The 6,000-nt window shown below is 47.8% G+C and overlaps 1 protein-coding gene across 1 annotated transcript in view; it reads right to left on the bottom strand.

Moving 5' to 3' along the window:
* The window catches only part of camkk1a (calcium/calmodulin-dependent protein kinase kinase 1, alpha a), a 208,279-nt gene extending 202,480 nt beyond the window's left edge, over positions 1-5,799 (bottom strand). Inside the window, exon 1 of the mRNA XM_073053839.1 lies at positions 5,757-5,799. The gene's annotated coding sequence lies outside the window, so the exon portion shown is untranslated. The remainder of the gene's footprint in view (positions 1-5,756) is intronic.
* Positions 5,800-6,000: the final 201 nt, after the last annotated feature.

The raw sequence follows: 6,000 nt of genomic DNA on the forward strand, positions 1-6,000 counted from the left end.
AGCTCCAGAGCACAGTGCATACCATCTGCAAAGTACACGCAGCTCCAGAGCACAGTGCATACCATCTGCAAAGTACACGCAGCTCCAGAGCACAGTGCATACCATCTGCAAAGTACACGCAGCTCCAGAGCACAGTGCATACCATCTGCAAAGTACACACAGTTCCAGAGCACAGTGCATACCATCTGCAAAGTACACGCAGCTCCAGAGCACAGTGCATACCATCTGCAAAGTACACGCAGCTCCAGAGCACAGTGCATACCATCTGCAAAGTACACACGGTTCCAGAGCACAGTGCATACCATCTGCAAAGTACACACGGTTCCAGAGCACAGTGCATACCATCTGCAAAGTACACGCAGCTCCAGAGCACAGTGCATACCATCTGCAAAGTACACACGGTTCCAGAGCACAGTGCATACCATCTGCAAAGTACACACAGTTTCTTTCCAATCTCCTCAGACTATAGACTCTACCCCCAAGAAAAAGGAGGGCAGCACAAGCAGGTTCCCTCCAAGACATGGAGAGGAAAGGTACTGCCAACCCTCCACCTTCACTGGGTCTAACTCCTGACACCTTCACCCCGTGCCTGCAGCAGCTCATGGGGACAGCACTATCTCAAGGGATCACAACAATCACTCATCTGTCCAGCAATGATCAACACATAATTAAAATTTAAAAGATGTACATACACAATCAGATTTTTCTGTACAAATGCACGCACATGAACAGTTTTGAAATTACTGTCAGGCCCTGTTGAGGCTCTGTGTTCAGGTCTGGGCTCCCTGTCCAAGGAAGGATACTAATGTGAATCCAGGGGCTTTGCTCTAGAAGAGAGAAAAAAGCAGACAGGGCCTGAACTCTAGAGTTTAGAAGGTGACCTCTTCAAAACAGGCAGTTCCTACAGGGCTTGGAGCCGGAGTTATACACCAGAGAAACAGGCCCCTCAGGCCAACTCATCCATGCTGACCCGAGTTTGATCCCTATCCCTAAAATCCTTTCCTGTCCATATCCCTGTGCAACTGTCTTTCACCTGTGTAACTATACCTCCCTTTACCACTTCCTCTGGCAGCTCGTTCACTCTGGGTGAAAAAGGTGCCCTCAGTTGCCCCTCAGGCTTGACGGGGTAGATGCGGAATTGGGCTGAACAGAACTGGGGGAGGTATGGTCAATGTCACAAGATAAGGGGTTGGCCACTGAGGACTAAAGAGGAACACCTTCACTCCGAGGGTGGAGAACAATTTGCACCACACACTGCAGTTCAGTCTCCGAGTGCAGTCAAGGTAGAGGTCGATGGGTTTCTCTACACCATATATGTCAAACTCAAGGCCCGCGGGCCAAATCCGGCCCGCGGTGGAATTATCTTTGGCCAGCGAGATAATATCTAATTACTATTAAAGCTGGCCCCAGTAATCGAAGCACCTATGGCGTATGATATGGCTAATGCTGAGTTTATTCAGGTACCAGGTTTTTAGGGTTTTTAGTGTTTATTTGGCAGACTTGCTCGGCAGTCTTCTTCATAAGAAACGGAATTTGTAAAGTGAAACACTTTGTAGTTATAGCAGAGACTGAGACACATGAGAGCAGGCTGAAAAAAACGGAGGCAACGAAAGCTGCGTTCGCACGCGTCCGACTGATCCGGCCCGCATGAAGCTGCATTTTGCTCAATCCGGCCCGTGACCTAAAATGAGTTTGACACCCCTGCTCTACACTAAATGAATTGAGGGATATGGGGTAGTGCAGGAACATGGTGTTGAGGTAAAAGCCAGCTCTGATCTTCCTGAAGAAGTGGAGGCTGGAGGTTGAGGTGGGGAGGTGGGGAAGCAGGTGCAAGGAGCCAAGCAGACAATAGACAATAGACAGTAGGTGCAGGAGTAGGCCATTTGGCCCTTCTAGCCAGCACCGCCATTCACTGTGATCATGGCTGATCATACACAATCAGTACCCTGTTCCTGCCCTCTCCCCATATCCCTTGATCCCGCTATCTATAAGAGCTCTATCTAACTCTCTCTTGAATGCATCCAGAGACTTGGCCTCCACTGTCTTCTGGGCAGAGCATTCCACATATCCACCAATCTCTGGGTGAAAAAGTTTTTCCGCATCTCTGTTCTAAATGGCCTACCCCTTATTCTTAAACTATGGCCTCTAGTTCTGGACTCACCCATCAGCGGGGACATGCTTCCAGCCTCCAGTGTGTCCAATCCCTTAATAATCTTATATGTTTCAATCAGATCCCCTCTCATCCTTCTAAATTCCAGTGTATACAAGCCCAGTCGCTCCAATCTTTCAACATATGACAGTCCTGCCATTCCGGGAATTAACCTTGTGAACCTACGCTGCACTCCCTCAATAGCAAGAATGTCCTTCCTCAAATTTGGAGACCAAAACTGCACACAATACTCTAGGTGGGGTCTCACCAGGGCCCTGTACAGCTGCAGAAGGACCTCTTTACTCCTATACTCAATTCCTCTTGTTATAAAAGCCAGCATGCCATTAGCTTTCTTCACTGCCTGCTGTACCTGCATGCTTGCTTTCATTGACTGATGTACCTGCATGCTTGCTTTCACTGCCTGCGGTACCTGCATGCTTGCTTTCACTGCCTGCTGTACCTGCATGCTTGCTTTCACTGCCTGCTGTACCTGCATGCTTGCTTTCACTGCCTGCGGTACCTGCATGCTTGCTTTCACTGCCTGCTGTACCTGCATGCTTGCTTTCACTGCCTGCTGTACCTGCATGCTTGCTTTCACTGCCTGCGGTACCTGCATGCTTGCTTTCACTGACTGATGTACCTGCATGCTTGCTTTCACTGCCTGCGGTACCTGCATGCTTGCTTTCACTGACTGATGTACCTGCATGCTTGCTTTCACTGCCTGCTGTACCTGCATGCTTGCTTTCATTGACTGATGTACCTGCATGCTTGCTTTCACTGCCTGCTGTACCTGCATGCTTGCTTTCAGTGACTGATGTACCTGCATGCTTGCTTTCAGTGACTGATGTACCTGCTTGCTTGCTTTCATTGACTGATGTACCTGCATGCTTGCTTTCATTGACTGCCGTACCTGCATGCTTGCTTTCATTGACTGATGTACCTGCATGCTTGCTTTCACTGCCTGCTGTACCTGCATGCTTGCTTTCATTGACTGCCGTACCTGCATGCTTGCTTTCATTGACTGCCGTACCTGCATGCTTGCTTTCATTGACTGCCGTACCTGCATGCTTGCTTTCATTGACTGATGTACCTGCATGCTTGCTTTCATTGACTGATGTACCTGCATGCTTGCTTTCAGTGACTGATGTACCTGCATGCTTGCTTTCATTGACTGATGTACCTGCATGCTTGCTTTCATTGACTGATGTACCTGCATGCTTGCTTTCAGTGACTGATGTACCTGCATGCTTGCTTTCATTGACTGCCGTACCTGCATGCTTGCTTTCATTGACTGATGTACCTGCATGCTTGCTTTCATTGACTGATGTACCTGCATGCTTGCTTTCATTGACTGCCGTACCTGCATGCTTGCTTTCAGTGACTGATGTACCTGCATGCTTGCTTTCATTGACTGATGTACCTGCATGCTTGCTTTCATTGACTGCCGTACCTGCATGCTTGCTTTCATTGACTGATGTACCTGCATGCTTGCTTTCACTGCCTGCTGTACCTGCATGCTTGCTTTCATTGACTGCTGTACCTGCATGCTTGCTTTCATTGACTGCCGTACCTGCATGCTTGCTTTCATTGACTGATGTACCTGCATGCTTGCTTTCAGTGACTGATGTACCTGCATGCTTGCTTTCATTGACTGATGTACCTGCATGCTTGCTTTCATTGACTGATGTACCTGCATGCTTGCTTTCATTGACTGCCGTACCTGCATGCTTGCTTTCATTGACTGATGTACCTGCATGCTTGCTTTCATTGACTGATGTACCTGCATGCTTGCTTTCATTGACTGCCGTACCTGCATGCTTGCTTTCAGTGACTGATGTACCTGCATGCTTGCTTTCATTGACTGCCGTACCTGCATGCTTGCTTTCATTGACTGATGTACCTGCATGCTTGCTTTCATTGACTGCCGTACCTGCATGCTTGCTTTCATTGACTGATGTACCTGCATGCTTGCTTTCACTGCCTGCTGTACCTGCATGCTTGCTTTCATTGACTGATGTACCTGCATGCTTGCTTTCATTGACTGCCGTACCTGCATGCTTGCTTTCATTGACTGATGTACCTGCATGCTTGCTTTCATTGACTGCCGTACCTGCATGCTTGCTTTCATTGACTGATGTACCTGCATGCTTGCTTTCACTGCCTGCTGTACCTGCATGCTTGCTTTCATTGACTGCTGTACCTGCATGCTTGCTTTCATTGACTGCCGTACCTGCATGCTTGCTTTCATTGACTGATGTACCTGCATGCTTGCTTTCATTGACTGCCGTACCTGCATGCTTGCTTTCATTGACTGCCGTACCTGCATGCTTGCTTTCATTGACTGCCGTACCTGCATGCTTGCTTTCATTGACTGATGTACCTGCATGCTTGCTTTCATTGACTGCCGTACCTGCATGCTTGCTTTCATTGACTGCCGTACCTGCATGCTTGCTTTCATTGACTGCCGTACCTGCATGCTTGCTTTCATTGACTGATGTACCTGCATGCTTGCTTTCACTGCCTGCTGTACCTGCATGCTTGCTTTCATTGACTGATGTACCTGCATGCTTGCTTTCATTGACTGCCGTACCTGCATGCTTGCTTTCATTGACTGCCGTACCTGCATGCTTGCTTTCATTGACTGCCGTACCTGCATGCTTGCTTTCAGTGACTGATGTACCTGCATGCTTGCTTTCATTGACTGATGTACCTGCATGCTTGCTTTCACTGCCTGATGTACCTGCACGCTTGCTTTCATTGACTGATGTACCTGCATGCTTGCTTTCATTGACTGATGTACCTGCATGCTTGCTTTCACTGACTGCTGTACCTGCATGCTTGCTTTCACTGCCTGATGTACCTGCATGCTTGCTTTCATTGACTGATGTACCTGCATGCTTGCTTTCAGTGCCTGATGTACCTGCATGCTTGCTTTCATTGACTGATGTACAAATGTCAGAATCAGACTTATTGTCACCAGCACGTGTCATGAAATTTGTCAACTTATGGTCCCTGCTTCAATGTCTCATCTTCATGCATAAACACACGCACGCAAGAACACACACAGATAATTCACATGGCTAGCAAATGCATTGATACTTGTGTGTATGCGTGATATCATACACACACACAGATATGTGTGTGTATACAAACACACACACGTGCAAAACCACGAGCTGCATGCAGAAGCTCTGTAGTGTCATAATAAGAGAAAAAGCTTTGTGACTGTTCAAACCTCTCCAATAGCAGTATTAATTATTCACAGGCCACAGACAAGAAGTGGCTTTCTCGCTTCTAACCTGCTACAGTCAATGCTCCTGCAGGCCAACGTAATGAAGTACAGAGACCAGATGCTAGCACAGTGAGCCTGGACTCCACATCCACGCTGTCCAGGTCCAGGGTGACGACCTCCCCCCCCAGCTGTGCGGATACCAGTAGTGGTTGGAGCCAGCACTTCATTATCCAGCAGCTCTGCAGCTGAATGCTGTCAACCTTACTGGCAGGAGAGATTTTACAAAGATCAAATGACCTCTTTTTAATCTGGCTAAAGCTATACAGTCAGAAATCTCCCTGAAATGAACCCACAGTTACAGCGAGTGCATCTTACCATGTTTACAGATTCCACTGTTAATCGCTCTGCACATCCTGTCCCAGCCAGACTGCACATTCAGTTGGATATAACCAATCAGAGGGAACTGCCTTGTATTTCCATACTGTAGTACTATGGAAGTGTGGCTGTTCTGTGAGAATCCTTTGGCTGACCCGAATACATTCGGGCTCCAGGCTCCAATTGTGGCATCTGGTCCAGAGCTCACTCTAACAAAGGTCCCAAGAATATTCATTAATTATCA

Source organism: Hemitrygon akajei, chromosome 8, assembly GCF_048418815.1.
Source record: "Hemitrygon akajei chromosome 8, sHemAka1.3, whole genome shotgun sequence".
NCBI lineage: Eukaryota > Metazoa > Chordata > Chondrichthyes > Myliobatiformes > Dasyatidae > Hemitrygon > Hemitrygon akajei.